The 18,087-nt window shown below is 44.7% G+C and overlaps 1 protein-coding gene across 1 annotated transcript in view; it reads left to right on the forward strand.

The window, feature by feature from the left end:
- The window catches only part of LOC135918258 (uncharacterized), a 260,320-nt gene that overhangs the window by 24,252 nt on the left and 217,981 nt on the right, over positions 1-18,087 (forward strand). The window lies entirely within an intron of this gene.

The following is an 18,087-nucleotide window of genomic DNA, read 5'->3' on the forward strand; positions in this document are numbered from 1 at the left end:
ATCCAGTTGAAAATATGGGCATTACAATTTGTCAGTTAATTCGGTCTCCTTAAGACTTGTAAAAACTCAATGTACTTGACTGGATGATGGAATTGAAGTTACCGCGCAGATCCGGAACATATTACTCGATACTGGGACTAATAGCGCTATGTGGTGTTCCTTCTCCGCCCTGGTCCCAGTACTAGCTTAAGCAGGGTAAAGTCGCTCGAAGTCTTCGGTGTGTAGTGTAACTGGGTGGCGAGCAACAAGGAAGTTTGTCCTCTTAACTACGCAGTTGTCGTTGGCGCATTGTGCGGACTTCGAGGAAACTAATTCAGTGCATCTAGAATAAATTCAAGACAACTAACAGCATTTAAGGTAAAACGCACGATTGTTTTAATGCCTGATATGTGGATGTGGACTTTTTAAAACTACTAAACTGATATTGTGACGTATACGTCAGCCTATCTCAAAACATGAACCATAACCTGCGAGAAACCTTGAAAGGGAATGTAGGTAATATTACATGCTTCCCAACGTAATTTATGTTATTAGTATTTGGACGTTAGCAGATCAACTTGTAACTTGAGGACTACACAAGGAAGGCGGGAAACGAAAAATCTACTCGTCATTTTTAAGAAATACAAACATTACCCAATGAAATGAGTCTATTACAAAGTATCGCGTGCACCCGACATTTTAGTTTAGCTAAATTGCAAAAAGTTCAACTGGGTAGGTAATTGTATATTGCAGTAACCTAATTAGTGACATAACAAAAAACAAAGGATAATGCTGGCATAAGGCCTAGTTATTATTGCTTCTTTTGCACTGATAGAAGACACTGCCGAATAACACAGCTTCTTTATGAATTGTGGGGTTTTTAGTGGCAAAACTTAAATTTGACAAAACAATTTTCATTATGAGGCATGCCCTAGTGGGGGACTCCGGAATAATTTTGAACACCCGGGAATCTCTAATGTTCCCTCAATGCACGGAACATACTGCTGCTGCACGACACAGCGTCTCCTTAAGAACGAAGACTGCCCAGAACAAATAGGGCAATACTTCATCCACGTGTAAGTGCAGCGCGGTATTTTTGCACTGCGCCATAGATCTCGGATGTAATGCTCTGCCGCATACTACCACCCTATTGGATTGAGATCGGAGCGTTTCTGCAAGTATTAGACAAAAAAAACTTCAACTCACAGCACATAGGGAAAGCCCGAAAACTAACTAGTAAATATTGCGTTAACAGCGTGAAAAGCGCAGTGAACGATTTGCCAAAGGTATAGTCAGAGATGCAGAAACATCTTGCCCTGTGAAGAATTCGGGCATGGAGCTTTATTACGTACAAGGATAAAACACAAACAGAAAGTGTTCTAGTATAGGTCAAAGGCTTAGTGCACTTGTTCTAAGCCAGATGAGATGATGTGAGTACACGGAACATTTGCTGATGACGGCTGCACCTGCGCGGTGCGTAAAAATTGTGCAGAAACTATTCAGCTTAGTTTGTTAACATGAGGGCGCAGTTTCTCTGCCCGTTGTCTAGGGCTTTAAAATAATAGTTAGCAGAATGGGTATGTGGTTGAGGAAAGTAAAAGTAGAAGTAAAGACAATGAACGAATAATATTTAGGGCAATACATAATTAAAACTTACCAGGGCTTTCTCCAGGCGGAAGTTGGCGCCCGGTGCGCTATGCGTGTTTATGGCTTAGCTTTTACATGCTGATTACAACGCTGTCTTCACGAATGTCATCATAATTAGGGGATAATTAAAACTCTCTGTAACCTGGAGTAGTAGTAGATATTTATGTAGTACGAAAAACGTACGAACACAAATCGCAAGATACACATTTAGCGAATAATCATAGCGCCGCCTGCCAATGCCACCTGCTTTCCACTGAGGGCATGAAATCGCCGCGTCGTGGCGACGCTACCGGTGCCGCAGAGAAACTATAAATAATTAAGTTATGAGGTTTTACGTGCTCAAGCAAGTATATGATTAGGAGAAACGCCGGAGTGGGAGACTCCAAATTAATTTTAACCACCCGTGTTAAATTAACTCCGACGCGTGATATCGTGTTCAGGCGTCTACTGGAGGGAAACAAGTGTACCCAAGTGTCGTCTGCTAGCACGGCTATGGACGCGCATGCCTGTCAGCGTGAGGGAAAACATACGCTGCCCTCGCGTCCATTTCCGGATGCAATCTGACGCGGGTGCAAAAGCTGGGCGAGCCGAGATGGCTGGTGGATTCTCGAGCGCTCTCTCCCCACATGGTCAGTGGCGTAGGTTCCGTTTAGTAGACACGTTGAAGAAAGAGGCTTCTGCTAGCGTCCTTTATCACACCAGCGTTTTGCCAGCGAGTGACGTCTGTCAATATATTCTTTTGTGCACGTTACACCGTGCTTCCTAACTGCTTAAGTTACTAATATTACTTACCTAATGGTCATTCTGATTTACGAGGGTGACAGAGATAACAACGTCACTTTGCGTAGTTGTATAGTATGTTGATATCCTATGAAGGCTTCACCTTTTTGTGACTGCGACTGTTCCCATTGCACCTGCAATTGCAATCTGGCTAGTATTGAACCCGCGTCCTCCTGCTCAGCAGCGCAATGCTGCCGCATTCAGCTGCTGAGCTCAAACACCACATTGCGGCACTGCTGGTCAAACGAAGCTTCTCAATTTAGCCCCATCCACTCGTGAAACAGGAAACGCGCTGACTAGATACCCAATAGTAAGGATGCGTTAAAATTTTCTTACGTGCAGGTATTTCGCTGTCAATAGCTACTTAAGTTATCTTGCGAATTATTCTCAACTAGTGAGCCTGCTCGTACTTCTCTTTTCAGCATCTCAAGACGAGTAAGTTGATCTTCACAATAATGATCATATCTTTTATTTCATAATGCTACGGGCACACTCTTGCGAACAGTGTGTTACCAAGCGCTTACGGCAGCGCTCTGCATACATCGCCCCAACTTCTCTTGCTTGTTAGCACTACATTCGTTTTAGTTAGGTGAGCGGAAATTATTTTTTCAGGGCTCCTAGAAAAACAGGAATAACATTTACCGGTTCACAGTTTGCAGCCTGGTCATAAGCAAGATATCCTTTTAGCTTCGGTTATCGGCTACCTTCAAATGACGTTGAGCCAATATTCAGAGCTGTTATCTGTGCATTCAAGAGGGCAACAAAACGAGATCATACGGGCAATCAATCAAAACTTAACGAAATATGTTGCTTGGTCCCTAACCCTTTGTACAGGACCGCCTTACATACGCTAGCTACTCATCAACCAACATACAAAAAATATTGCTTCCAAGTTCTTCCTAATGTTTGTTCCCGCCATGGCTCAAGCTATAACTGCCACTACGGTAAAGTTTTATTTGGAATTTCCAATAGGGCCACGTTCAAAAGGTGTAAACAGGGCACCATACACTTCATTGACATCTTCTTGCACTGAAGCAGGGTCGTGTGTTCTCTTTGAAACGCTAGCAGCCCGTTAGTTTAACGGCGCGGGTTCTGCGTCACCTCGAGAAGTGGCGCCACTCTGCGTGACGCCTGCTTAAGGCTCTTTTCTTCTAGCTTGCTAGGGTGCTCTATCTCCCTGGTGTTTTTGGTTGCCTGTCATGCCGGCAACCGCTGGTTGAATTCTTCTAGCCGAGCATCGTACATATGGACCCGTGCACAGTGTAGCAAGGAAGAGTGCGGTGTTGTGCGGTGTGGTGTGAAGTTGCGAACATTCACTACGGCCGTTTTAATATTGTGGCTAGTGTCATCTCCAAGCATTATACATTGCCGGTAGTCATTTCATGTCTCCATCTACTCTCAAATATGGGAGAATCAGCATTTTTTCCCCACCAGTGTAAAGAACTGAGGCCATGGTTTTCTTCATAGCCTGCAGAAAACACCTGACGAAAGAAACAAATTGAATATATGCGCCAACATAGCTACGGCAAATTCCAGACCGCATTTAACGGGCCTAATTTGAAAATTTTCTGCATTTAGGGCTCTGCTGTTATTTAAGTTTGTGAATGTGCTGTGAACATTAAAACCATCATTTGGCACAAGAAACAGACTGTCAGCACAGATAGAAGTCAAACTTCTTGTTGCAGTACAACCTGTGGTTGATACCGCTGATCTTACAAAATGCTTATTGACGTAATCATCAAGTTCTACGAGCAAGTTCTTGGCCATCGTGAAAAACGTAATCAGGTAGTGCATCGCGTTGTCGTCGACCTAAAACTTAATTTAACATTTTGCGTGGAGCATCTCAATATCTCAACTAATCTTGGCGAAAATTCACTATTGTAGAATGACTTTGCCTATGTTCAGCATTTAGTTTATTTCTTATTTTCTTACAATCGTTGAGTACCTCTAGTTCTTGAATGCGCAGGAACTTTGCGTAACGATTATCATTCTGTTTTATCATGCCAATGTGGCGGTTTGTCGTCCTTGTTTGTTTGTTTTGCTTTCTTTGATTGTGCGATTTATAGATTACAAATTGCTTCGTTAGAATCACACATATAACGTGATGAATGCAGAGTGCGCGTGTTTCGCGTTTGTTTTACCTACTACGCTACACCAGCCTTACGTCGAGAGGGCCAGCCAAGTGATTCTAAGGCCTCCTTTGATATGTGCTCATAAATCAAACGCTCCTGGGGTGAATAATTCGATTTCTAGATCCCACATGCGGAAAACACAAAAATAGCACAGCGGTGACTGATGTCAGAAGCAATGGTACCGACATGGTAAATAACTGCTTCTAAATATGTCATGATAAGGTCTAATGCAGACGAAGTAGACACAGTGATGCGTATTGGTGTTATAAGATGGTTTACAAAGCCAGTGGAAAGGATTGTGTTTGTGAATTTAACTACCGCGCTATCAGATTCGGAAGTGTTAATGTTCATGACACCAGCACATATAAGACGATAGTTGTTTGTACGAATACAATCTGAAAGCACTTCGAAAAAAATAGAAATCGCGATACATTTCCCTTCGGTGAGCGATGGATTTCACATTTTATTTTAAACTGGTTTCATAACACAAGTATTTCAGTCATTCGTTATGTAACTATATTCATAGACAAGTTCGTAATACCGATGATTTGTACATATTGTAACGCACAGTTGAGTGACGCTACTTTAAAAACTTTACGTTGGGCGAACTTGTGCCCGACAAAGAGCTAAGCGACAGCCTCACTAGAACGTCGACTGTCTTTTTGGCCAGAGTACCGCACCTCTTCATCTTCGCTCGTGTCCCGCGGTGATGACAGGTTGCTTCGATTGCACGTGCCTTGCGAGCCCGTGTTGCCCGCTTCACTGCCGCTATCTTGGGCAGGTAGCAGTAAACAAATCGACGGACGCCGGAGGTGGTTGGCGCACGTAATTTGAAATCATCTTGTGTCATTGTCCCTCTTCCAAGAGTGCATTATCCCGATGCTCATACAGAAAGCGGTGGCTTCTAGACTGTGATGAATTCGCAATGCATGTAGGCGGAAGTAGTTATTGCCTTTCGTAGTACGACTTCATTCGGTCGACATGGACGATATCTGTTCGATGCCGCCGTCGTGATGAGGTTACTTGTCCTTCTGGAAAAACTTCGTAATTCAAGGGATTAATTCGGCGAATTATCCAATACAGGGCAAAATAACGACGAAGAAGCTTCTCGGATAGGCCGCGCATCTGTACGGGAGTCCACACCCATACTTTGTGACCAGGTGCATAGTGGACGTCTCTTTATCGCAAGTTGTATCGTCGGTCCGCGTCGATTTGCTGTTGCTGCTGAATGCCGCGTCGTGCCAGCTGCCGTGCTTCTTCATTTATTTGTGTGAAGTTGCTGCCGTCATTGTCATTCTCGGAGGTCTCATGTACTGGTAGCATTGTATCTAAGGTTGTGGTGACAGTCCGGCCAAAAACGATTTGGAAATGTGTCGTTTGAGTCATCTCTTGCACAGCGGTTTTGTACGCGAACGTTGCGCAACGTGCGGTAGTATCCTGTCCCATGTTCGGTGCTCCAAGTCCACGTATATTGACAACATATCAGTCAGCGTTCTGTTAAGTCGTTCAGTCGGTCCATTTGTCTGCGGATGATATGGGGTTGTTTTTCGGTGACTAGTGTGCGTCAGTTTCATAATGGACTGTGTCAAATGGGCCGTAAATATATATGGTTCCTCGGTCCGTGATGAGAACTTTTGGAGGGCCATTTCGTAGTACTATGTTAGTACTAAAAATCAGCTCCTACCCTGGACGTGCCCTTTACAAGAGACCCTGTCTCGGCATATCGAGTTAGGTAGTATGTTGCAACTAGTATCCAACACTTTCCTGATGACGATGTGGGAAAGGGGCCAAGTAAGTCCATTCGCACACGAATTGAGTTTCCGGTGGCTGTATGGGTTTTAGGAGAACTGCGGGCTTGAATGGTGGTATTTTACGTCTTTGGCCATCCCGGCAGGTTCCTACGTTGTGTTGCACAGAATTCAATAACTTGGGCCAGTAATACTTCATGCGGAAGTGTGCGAATGTTCTGCTCACTCCTAAATGTCCTGCTGATGGGTCGTCGTGGCATGCTTCCAATATCTCTAGTTGTAACTTTGAAGGTATGACGAGCAGAAATGTCTCTACACTATGTTGAAAATTTCTTTTGTACATGACATTTCTCAGGACGAACGACGACAAGCTGCGGACAAAAGCTCTTGGAATGTCGACAGGGTGTCCTTCTAGGTAATCAATGAGAAGGCCTAACTCGGCATCAGATCGCTGATACTGAGCCATTTTCGATGTTCTCATAGCTCCTAGGAACGGCCAATCCTGTCCATTTTCCCTAAACGTGGATTCCGTGTATTCAGTCGGTGCACGTGACAAGCAATGAGAATCACTGTGCTTGTGACCGGACTTGTATACGACCGTTGTATAGTTATTCCTGCAGCCAATGACTCCATCTTGCCAGCCGTCAAGAACGATCTTTGAGATTCGCCAGCCCGCACAACGAATGATGGTCGCTGATAGCTCGGAATGGTCGGCCATATAAGTATGGTCTAAACTTGCTGATGGCCCATATCACTGCGAGGCATTCTTTTTCCGTCGCTGAGTAGTTCACCTCAGCCTTCAAAAGTGTTCGACTAGCACACGCAATCATTCGTTCCTCTCTGTTTTGCCACTGAATGAGGACAGCACCGAGGCCAAAATTGCTTGTGTATGTGTGAATATCAGTTTTGGCTTCCTCGTAGAAATGAGCAAGAAGTGGATGGTTGTGAAGACGCCTTCGGAGCTCATTGAAATTATTCTCCTGCTCATTCAACCAGACGAAAGGCGTGTCTTCTTTATTTAGCCCCGTTAGTGGTTCGGCGATCCTTGAAAAAGTTTTGACGAAGCGTCTGTAGCAGGCGCAAAGTCCTAAGAATCGCCTAACAGACTTTTTGTGGGTTAGTTTGTGAAATTTTCACTTCCGCAGTCTTCTCAGGGTCCGGGCGAATGCCTTCTGAACTGATGATATGGCCGAGGAAATGAAGCTCGCGAAAGCCGAATTGACATTTATGCGGTTTTATCGTCAAACCTGCTGATCTAATAGCTTTCATCACAGCCCGCAGTCGTTCTACGTGCTGCTCCAAGGTGGTAGAAAAAACCACGACATCTTCAAGATAAACGAAACAGGTTTGCCGTTTTAGACCGGTCAGCACAGTGCCCATCATCGCCTGAAATGTGGCAGGCCCGGAAGAAAGCTCGGATGGTGGCACTTTGAATTCGTACAGTCCATCTGGCGTCACAAACGCCGTCTTTTCACGATCTCGTTCGTTCACTTCTATCTGCCAGTAGCCGCTTTTGAGGTACAGGGAGGAAAAGAATTTGGCATCTTGTAGTCTATCTAGAGTGTCATCGATTCTTGTAAGTGGGCACACATCCCGCTTTGTGACGGCGTTGAGCTTTCGGTAATCAATGCAGAAGCGCAAGGTTTGGTCCTTTTCTTTACAAGTACCTCAAGCGATGCCCACGGACTTGCCGACGGCTGAATTACGTCGTCTTCAAGCATTTCACTAACTTCCGATAGCTTCTCTATCCTTTGGTGGCATGTGGTATACATACATGGCTACGCTTTCATTGTTCCGCTGGTTTCTCGCCTGCAGGGCAGCTTTGGCCCTCTCCCTGCGGTCAGTACTCGGATAAGTGGCAAGCAACTCCCGCCGGAAAGCATCCCACGACAAAAATGTCGCTTCGTGGTTTTCAAACCACGTTCATGCACTGTCCTCTAACGCGAAGTAGACGTTTCGTAGCTTGCGCTCTCCGTTCCATCCATTGAACTCGCCGATGCGCTCAAAGCGTTCCAGCTAGTCCTCTGCGTCTTCAAATGTGTCGCCGTGGAAAGCCTCTGGCGTCATTGGCGAGTCCACTACGATGTGAGTTGGCGCGATTTGAGTTGCCACCTCGATAGCGTTTCCGTTAGCAGATGCTGATGCTCCGATAGAATCCGGCAAAGGGGAAAACTCGGGGGGGGGGGGGGTGGCTCACCACGTAGGCGACGACTGCTGCGTTGGTAAACAGTAGTCGATTCGATGGGTCAATGTCGCCGTGAGTCCTGGCTTTTTTCTCTGACTCGAAGAGGGCTTGAAATCACACCCCACACCTCCACCAGAACTGTAACGCACAGTTGAGTGCCGCTACTTTTATAACTTTACGTAGGCCGAACTTGTGCCCCACACACAGCTAAGCGAGAGCCTCACTAGAACGTCCACAGTCTTTTTCGCCAGAGTCCCACACCTCTTCTCCGCTCGCGTCCCGCGCGGATGGCCGGTTGCTCCGATTGCGCGTGCCTTGCGAACCCGTGTTGCCCGCTTCACTGCAGCTATCTTTCGCAGGTAGCAGTAAACTGGACGTAGGCAGGAGCCGACGTGATTTCATATCATCTTGTGTCAATATAGAGCGACGTCATCACCGCGCCGATTAGGATAATTTGTGAAATAATTATTGAAACTGTCAAGCTGAAGCCTAATGCAATCATCAGAGTAGCATGTTTCCGTCAAGGTGAGTGTGTTGACAGCAAAATTTCCCCGAAGATCACGATACCCCCTAATTGGAAACTCGAGCGCTGCTTCCTAGGTGTTTTGAATTCGCGATATGCTATAAAAAAATATATTTTGAAGGACAAAGGGCCCACAGCGGTGGCGCTGAGTCTCTTTGGCAGTTCGTTTAATAGCAGCGGCAGACGAAGCATTTCCACCGGTTGCGTTGTTCATTGTTTAAAAACATGGGAAAGCATGGCATGGGGGGATAGCATTCTCTAGCGGCGACGGCGCTGTAGGTGAAGTAACGCATGCGCAGTGGGTGCGAAGCCCACGTGAGCACTTTGTTTCTGTGCTCTCTCGCCGCGTGCCTGGTGGTACCAGCACTCCGCTTTCCTCCTCACATCTTTACCCCATACCCTCCTCCGCCTCCGCCTCCTGCTGGTTCCGCTGCACCCTCCTCCCTGCTTTGCTTCTCGTGTCTTTCATACCCCCGCTGCGCTCCGCATTCGCTTTCTTCGCTCGGCGACGGTGACGCTCGCCATGGGAAGGGGCGCCTAACCGTTGGCACGCGTCGACAAGCTTCGGCACGCGCCGACAAGCGAACGCTTCGCTGTGCGTTGGTTGGAGGAAGAGGGCGCGAAACCACTGGACAGACGCTCTGACGTGCGCCGAAGCTCGCTCCTCGGCTGCGTCGCACTGTTGCTGGACTATTTTGTCGTCATCCGTCAAAGTCCGGCCGAAAACAGCCTGCTGTACACTAAGCTTGAGACAATAAGTAAGTGATCTGTATGCTCTTTCAGACATGAAAAACACGTTTGAATAATGAACTTACGTCTGCCGCAACAGATTCCTTTTATCTTTGAAGTAGCAACAGTGTACAAAAACATCGACATCAGCGCTCGTGCTCGAGCGTCGTCGTACTACAAGATCGCTTTGCAAACACCTGCACGACGATGCTGTATCATTTGAAAACTGTTGTACGATTTCATTTTTTGATAGGTCGTTGCACAGCCAGCTAATATAAGAATTTGGCGTGCAATTATATTGAAAGAAATCTGTGTTGGAAATATTGTCACGTAGTAGTGACTGTAAAAAATGATGCAGAATCAATCGCAACGATAGCGGCGAGCAGTGTCGGCAGTCGTCGAAAATCTCATCTGTGGGCCAATTGCGTCGGTTTGCATACATCAGTCGTCGAAGCATTCAGCGTATTTGCTGGTGCCCGTGTGCCCTTCACAAAGTACTAGACAATTCGCGTCATGTATGCAACCGGATTATACGAGGTTCGTCGACAACAGACAACCGATAGAACCATCGATAACATTCCTGAAACTTCCGATACGTTCAGGAGCATCCTGCACCGACCGATAACGTTTAAATTTTTTTAACCGTTGAAATATGGTTCTCGAATACAGAGAAAGTATCCGTGCCAATATAATTATGCTATTTGGCGCATGAAAGAAACGTGAAAAAGTGGGTTCAAAGAAAATCAGCAAAAAAGAATTGAAACACCTGTATTACTGATCAAAAAAATTACAATAGCTAAAATTTACGCAATTCGTAGCGTGTCTCCTACTCATTCCCGAGTCTGTAAAATCTTGCCCATGAAGCACCTAATTTATCATTCTAGGTAGTTTTGATGCATCAACACTGCATCGGGAGGCCTTCACATTGAGGGTATTGCTAGAAAACATTTTCATGGTTTAAAGGCTATGTTCTGTTGTAACTGGTTTCAACATGTCAAGTTTGCCTTTCTGGACATTAATGAAATGGCATACCGTCAGCTAATACAACCTTGAGAATTGGAGGGTTTTAATAGAGGTCTGTCGTTGCCATTTGTCAAGTCACCCTATTGAGGCGCTTATTCGAATGTATGAGGGCAACTCATTTGCATAATATAAGAAATATACATATAAACATGGTATTTTCGTAATTTATACACTTCGTCACCCCCCAAAAAATACCATTTTATTGTTTTCAGCTTGTTGTGATGCTTTGACTAAGGAAGATGTATTCAATTTGTTCTGCGAGGCACGCCATAATTGCTGTGGCATATTCTTTTATAGCACAACACTGTATACAGTAGCCAAACATTATTAAAACTCAGAAGAAATTAACAGCACAAGGCATATGATCAGGCACGTAGCATATTACTGCACTTTCTTAATTCCTGCTTTTTTAATTGCAGAAAATCTACTGCACTGAAATAATATACTAGTACATACATTAAAGTCACGATTTTATACAATATTAATAATCAATCATTCAAATGTTTATTTAGTGCACAGAAACAGTTAGAGACCATTCATACTGGTGAGAAGCCTGAGAAACGTTTCATGCCCGGGTAGCCGGGCTCCTCTCACGCACTTCATTCTGCACATGCTCCGCCATCTAGTGCCACTGCCGAGAAGTCCACGAGCTGCCTGCAAGGCGACAAGCGTGGCGCCAGTGCCTGGAAGCGGTTAGAATTGGTCGCTCGCTCGGCAGCACACTCAGTGGCACACACTCACAGACCGAAGTTGCTGAGGGGTTCGTTTAAGAACGAGTGGCACATACCATGTGGATTCATGGCGCAGCTCGCTGAAGCGTTGACGTGAAAGCCGTTCATTGGAAAGCGACACATATACAGTGCACTCGTGGCGCAACCTGCTGGTGGTGGTGGAGATAAAATTTATGGAAAGGTTGGAAGGAGAAGGGGTGAGAAGGCGCAACCTGGTAATGCGTCGGCTTGCTGTCCTTAAGGAACACTTGTGACGTTGGAGTGTTTCCCCTGAGCAGTGTAAAATATTAAGATATTTTTTCTCCATTCTAGATCAACGCATTCCCATTGTCACGTATTTAGTTACCCAAGTTGGCATCAAAGACGTTCACTGTTGAGCGGCGCAATCCTACTGGCACATACCTAGTGCTGTAAGTTCATGAACGAGGTTAATGGCAGAACAGATTCAGTGGCACATACCCAGTACTACAAGTCAGCGTCAAAGAGTTTCTCTCTAACTGCGGTAGCTACCAAGTTCCGTGTCTACAGTTACCCACGTCGGCGTGAAAGAGGTTCGCTGAAGAGTGGCACGTATGCAGAACGAAGTTTGCCTGATGGTGTGTTCTAACCCTGTTGCTTTAGCACAGCATCCCGATGCACTAGCCATTCCACCACGAACTGCCCAGTGACCCAGGAAGGCGGAAGAAATGTAAGACACACACCGATATATATATATATATATATATATATATATATATATATATATATATATAGCGCTTGCAAAGGGCGTGATGTACCCAAAGAATGCGAACACATTACAAGTGGCCCATGTCGAGTGCATTTCTTGCGCAGTCTACTGAAGCGTGGGTTGGCTGTCCTTGAGGATAGAGTGTGACGTAGGTTTATTTCACCAAAAACGGGAGCAACTTCAAGGATCTTTGTTGTCACTGTAGAACAGAACGCACCTGATGGATTATACCGGGTGACCGAAGCGGCAACACAGAGGTTCGCTGTAAAGAAGCAAAGGCCGACTGGCACATACTCATCCAGTGCTCCAACTCGTCATAATTTAATTGAATAGCAGTACTTATCCATCGCCGCATCTAGTGACCCAAGTTGGTCGGAAAGAGGCTCGTTGAAGAGTGGCACATACGCACACACGCACGCATTGCCATATACTTGGTGACTGAATCTCTCACAATTGATTTCGAACCTCGCTCCCACTGAATAGTAGCTCGATGCTATACACATTTTCTATCTATCTATCTATCTATCTATCTATCTATCTATCTATCTATCTATCTATCTATCTATCTATCTATCTATCTATCTATCTATCTATCTATCTATCTATCTATCTATCTATCTATCTATCTATCTATCTATCTATCTATCTATCTATCTATCTGTCTATCTATTTATCTATCTATCTATCCATCTATCTATCTATCTATCTATCTATCTATCTATCTATCTATCTATCTATCTATCTATCTATCTATCTATCTATCTATCTATCTATCTATCTATCTATCTATCTATCTAATGTATGTTTGTACCTAACCGTTCTACAGCCAACCTGGGTCACTGTGTGGTCCATGGACTACACATTGACAAATTGACACGTCGATTGAAGCCAAGTTCTTTTGTAAACGCGCAGTTGCCCATGTATTTGTGTTCTTAAAGTGTAAGAAATAAGACCCCGGAATGAGGAAATGCTTGGAAATCAGATGTTTTGTGATATGTTATGTACGGTATTATTTGGGATGAGTCAGGTTTTTTCGACGTCATGTAAGTAAAAGCAAATTGGTTTTGTTTGTAATGCCACCCACTCACCCACTGTGTAGTCTATGGACCACACAGTGACTCAGGTTGGCGGTAGAACGGTTAGGTACAAGCATACGTTAGATAGATAGATAGATAGATAGATAGATAGATAGATAGATAGATAGATAGATAGATAGATAGATAGATAGATAGATAGATAGATAGATAGATAGATAGATAGATAGATAGATAGATAGATATTGTCACGTGGTCGTGACGTTGAATAACACAGTAGCAGTACTGTGAACGACAAAACTAACTTTTATTGGGCGAACCTGTGCCCACAAAACAGGCTACACTTATAGCACAACGATAGCGGCGAACACGCTCGGCGATCGTCGAAAATCTGATCAGCGGGTCAAGCGCGTCTGCTTTTATACAGCAGTCGTCGAATGTTCCAGACTAATCGTTGCGATCCGCATGCCTTCTACAAAGTTCTACATCATTCGCGTCAAGTGATATCAGATAACACAAGGTTCGGTGACAACAGACAGCGGATAGAAGCATCGACAACTTTCCAGAAACTTCGGATAAATGCAGGTGCGTCCCGCGCTGTGCGATAACATTTGCTAGGCGGCAAAACGTGTCGCCCGATAAACATAAGTACACGTGTCATTACCCCCCTCTTATTCAGTTCTTTATTCTTTATTCAGTGAGTGCCCCGCTTTTGCCAGTAAGGCGTTACAGCAGGGGGGGGTTACAGACTTAAATAGAACACTTCTTCATCTATACAGCACACTTGCGTCTCTTGCAGCCGGTTCCAATCTCTGATGGTCATCACAAAGAAGGAATTGTAATACATAGTTGTTCTTGCACGGTACTCTTTCACTTTGTGTCGGTGATCATTTCTACTGGATATGTAATTGGGTTGATACAAGTAGTTATTATAAGCAATTCCAGTGTTACCATGAAAAATACAAAAGAAAAACTTCAACCGCAGTTTTTTTCTGCGTAAAGAAAGCGATTCCCAACCCAATTCCGTTTTCATAGCGGTACAGCTATCTGTCCGCTTGTACCGCCCTAAAACAAACTGCGCAGCTCTATTCTGAATTTTTTCAAGTTTATCTATAGACCTGGCCTGCATCGGGTCCCATACAGGGCATGCGTACTCTAAAATCGGTCTAATACAGGTGAGGTAGGCTGTGTTCTTTAAATTCTGGGGTGCCCATCTTAGGTTCCGTTGGATAAAGTTAAGAGCCCTTGCTGCTTTACTAACAACATAATCAATATTAGCATTCCATGAGCAATCATGCGATAAAACAACACCAAGATATTTGCATGTCGGTTCAGTAGCAATGACATACATATTCAGGCTGTAAGATGTCTCAATTGGTTTCTTTTTTTTGGACACACGCATGTGCACACACTTTTTCGGGTTCAACGACATTTGCCACTTCTGGCACCACCTTGTAATACGATCCAAATCCTCCTGCAAAGAAACGCCATCACTTGCGTCCCTAATCTGCCGATATAAAACACAATCGTCGGCAAATAAACGCATGCGCGATGAAATACCCACAGAAATATCATTAACAAAAATGAGGAATAAAAGCGGCCCAAGGACGGAGCCTTGTGGCACGCCTGACGTTACACCAACATAGGATGAACACCTCCCATTTAAAAGCACGCATTGACGCCTGTCGAACAAGTAATTGGTTATCCAAGTTAGTACATTCTGGTCAAAATTTAGAATCTGCAGTTTGGCGAGGAGAAGGGAGTGCGACACGGTGTCGAAGGCCTTTCGAAAATCTAAAAAGACACAATCTGTTTGCCCACCCTCGTCAACGTTGGAAGCCAACTCATGAAAGAACTCTATAAGTTGCGTGGTACAAGAAAATCCTTTGCGAAAACCGTGCTGCTCATTTATCAGAACATTATTATCTGTAAGATGGGTCAATATGTGCTTAAATAGGATATGTTCAAAGAGTTTACATGATATCGATGTTAATGAAATGGGCCGGTAATTTGTTACATCCTTTTTTGAGCCACCCTTATGAACCGGAACAACATGGGAAATTTTCCAATCATCGGGTAAAGTGCCTGTTGAAAGGGACTTAGTGTAAATTATGTAAAGGTAAAGCGAAATGGGCGCAGCACATCGCTTCAGTACACGAGGAGAGATTCCATCAGGACCAACTGCTTTGGATTCGTCTTGGCTTTCAAGAAGAGAGCGGATACCACGAACACTCAGTTCCACCGGCGGCATCAGTGGAAACGTGCTTGGGTGCCGTTGGGAAGGAGCGTCATGCTTAGGCAAAAACGCGGATTGGAAATACGTATTTAAACATGTGGCTTTAGCTTCCTCATCGACTATAACCGTATCGTTAAAATTCAGTTCGCTGACTCCAACATTATCAGATCCGCACTCCTTGATATAATGCCAGAACGACTTGGGATTAGATTTCATTTTATTATTGAGCCCTTCAAAATATCTCACTTTTGCTTTTTCGACACTTGCTTTATATTGCTCCGTTAATGCTTGTAATTCTTTCGCGTGCTCACTGCTTCCAGTTTTCTTTAACTTACGGAAAACTCGTCGCCTTCTCCTGATTTCTCTCAAAATACCTGACGTCATCCATGGCTTCTTGCGTTTATTAATCTTGCCTGCTTGCATCGCAGGTATGTGCTTATCCACAAGGGCTAACACCTTATCCCTAAACTTAAGCCATAAATCGTTTACACCATCGGATTCAGCAAGGCACTCAAACACGGGCAGATAATCTTCTAGTTTTTGAGCTATGCTTGAGTAGTCACCCTTGCTGAATAGAAAAACCTTTCTAGTTGCACAACTTAAGGTTCTTCTGCTCTCTTTTTTAATGTCTGCAACAACGGCCATGTGGTCACTGATACCTGGAATAACACTGACATTATTCACCAAACTGGGGTTATTCGAGAATACGAGGTCTAGAACGTTACTATTTCGAGTTGGGCAAGTAACAAATTGAATAAGACCAAAATTGTCAATAATATTTTTCATTTCTATGTTTACACGGCACCCAGTGCTGCTTACACATATTCCATCACGCCATTCTAAGTCTGGCAGGTTAAAATCACCGGCAAGAATGAATGATCTGCTTGAAACTTCCGAGATAATTTCATTCAGCGATTGAACTGTATTGTAATCAGAGTTCGGTGGTCGGTAAAATGCACCTACGGCAAACGAAGAATTATCATCTAGGGTTACTGTGCACCAAACAGATTCGACATCACACGGGATGTCTAAGGCGGCAGATTTCAGGGAACTTCGCACAAGTAAAAATACACCGCCCCCATGGCTCGACCTATCTCTACGATACGCGACAAATTCTCTGGGAAAGATTTCACTATCGCCGATATCACGGTTCAACCATGATTCCGTGCCAATAACTACGTCAGCTCTCACCGTCTCAATTAGTCCTGCCAATTCTTCCACCTTATTCATTACACTTCTACAGTTTATTAAAACGGCGACCAGGTTGTGCCGTGTTATTTTTTTTTTCAGGCAAGCATCATTTCTTTCTTTTTAGTGGGGCGACTACCTTCTTTTCGTCATCCCATACGTAAGTTTTTTCACCAAGAGTAAGCCTATCAAAATTCAGTTTAACTTTTGTTTTCTCGCCTTTGTGCGCCTTACCGTATTCCCATAATCGCTTCCGTACTTCCCGAGTAGCCGGCGCATAATCCTGATCAACTCTGATCTCTGACCCCTTAAATTTCCTTGCATTGGACAAAATTTCTTGTTTTTCTTTATACGAAGAGAGGTTTGCTATAATCGGCCTCTTTTTTTGTTCTCGGTATACACCAATCCGATGTGCTCTTTGTAGTGATGTAACTTCAATTCCCAGCTTGTCGCCAACAATCTGTTTAATCAACTCCTCTGATTGGTCCCACGTTTCCGCCCTGTTGTCATCCACTCCATAAAACAAAAGGTTTTGTCTCCGACCTCTGTTCTCTAGGTCAATATTCTTAACCTGCAAATCCCTGAATACTTTCTGAAGAGTCTCAAGTTCATCCTTACGTTCTGAAACTGCTCTACCAAGGTCCTGAACTTGTTCCTTAGTTGCTTCAAGGCTGCCTTTTATGTCCGCTATCATTCCTTCATGTACGGCGATCCTGGATTCAATAGTATCTAGCTTATTCAAGATTGCAGTCTGCCCTTTTTGCAGGCTTTGCAATATTTCCATTTCGACAGGACCCGGATTAAGTTCGATATCGCCGGAAAGCAACAAAAGCAGGAACACGTACAAAAATCTGTTCAAGAATAGAAAAGACCTACTTCGAGGCGCACGCGCTCGTTTACGACAACAAGCATCAGCAAATACCAAAGTGGGAGGAGCCGGCAACGCACACAATAGTGAGACACGAATAGGGTAATGCAAACCAACCTGCGTGAATAACAGGGGAATCAGCTGCATGTCTGCCAGCGTGCCGGCTCCAAATCCCACGAGGCAGAAGCGTCGCTCATCTATATAGTGTCCACTCTGGTCACGTGGGCGTCGATTTCCAGCGGCGATTGGTCGAGGGCAATCGCTCGAATTCCACCACGCGCCGAGCGCTGCACTGAAGATAATGGGCCTTGAATTGTCGATGTGGCTTAACAAGTCATGGGATGTGATACCCGCCGAAGATGAAGGTACCGCTGAAGTTCGGTTTTGGCCATGACGAAATTCTGTGCTGCCGACAAGCGCACCGAGCCAGAAGGTGATTCCAAAACTTGCGAGAACCTGCGTGAATAACAGGGGAATCAGCTGCATGTCTGCCAGCGTGCCGGCTCCAAATCGACCCGATGCATCGACCCGATGCTGCATCGACCCGATGCTGCAAA

Source organism: Dermacentor albipictus, chromosome 2 (assembly GCF_038994185.2).
Source record: "Dermacentor albipictus isolate Rhodes 1998 colony chromosome 2, USDA_Dalb.pri_finalv2, whole genome shotgun sequence".
NCBI lineage: Eukaryota > Metazoa > Arthropoda > Arachnida > Ixodida > Ixodidae > Dermacentor > Dermacentor albipictus.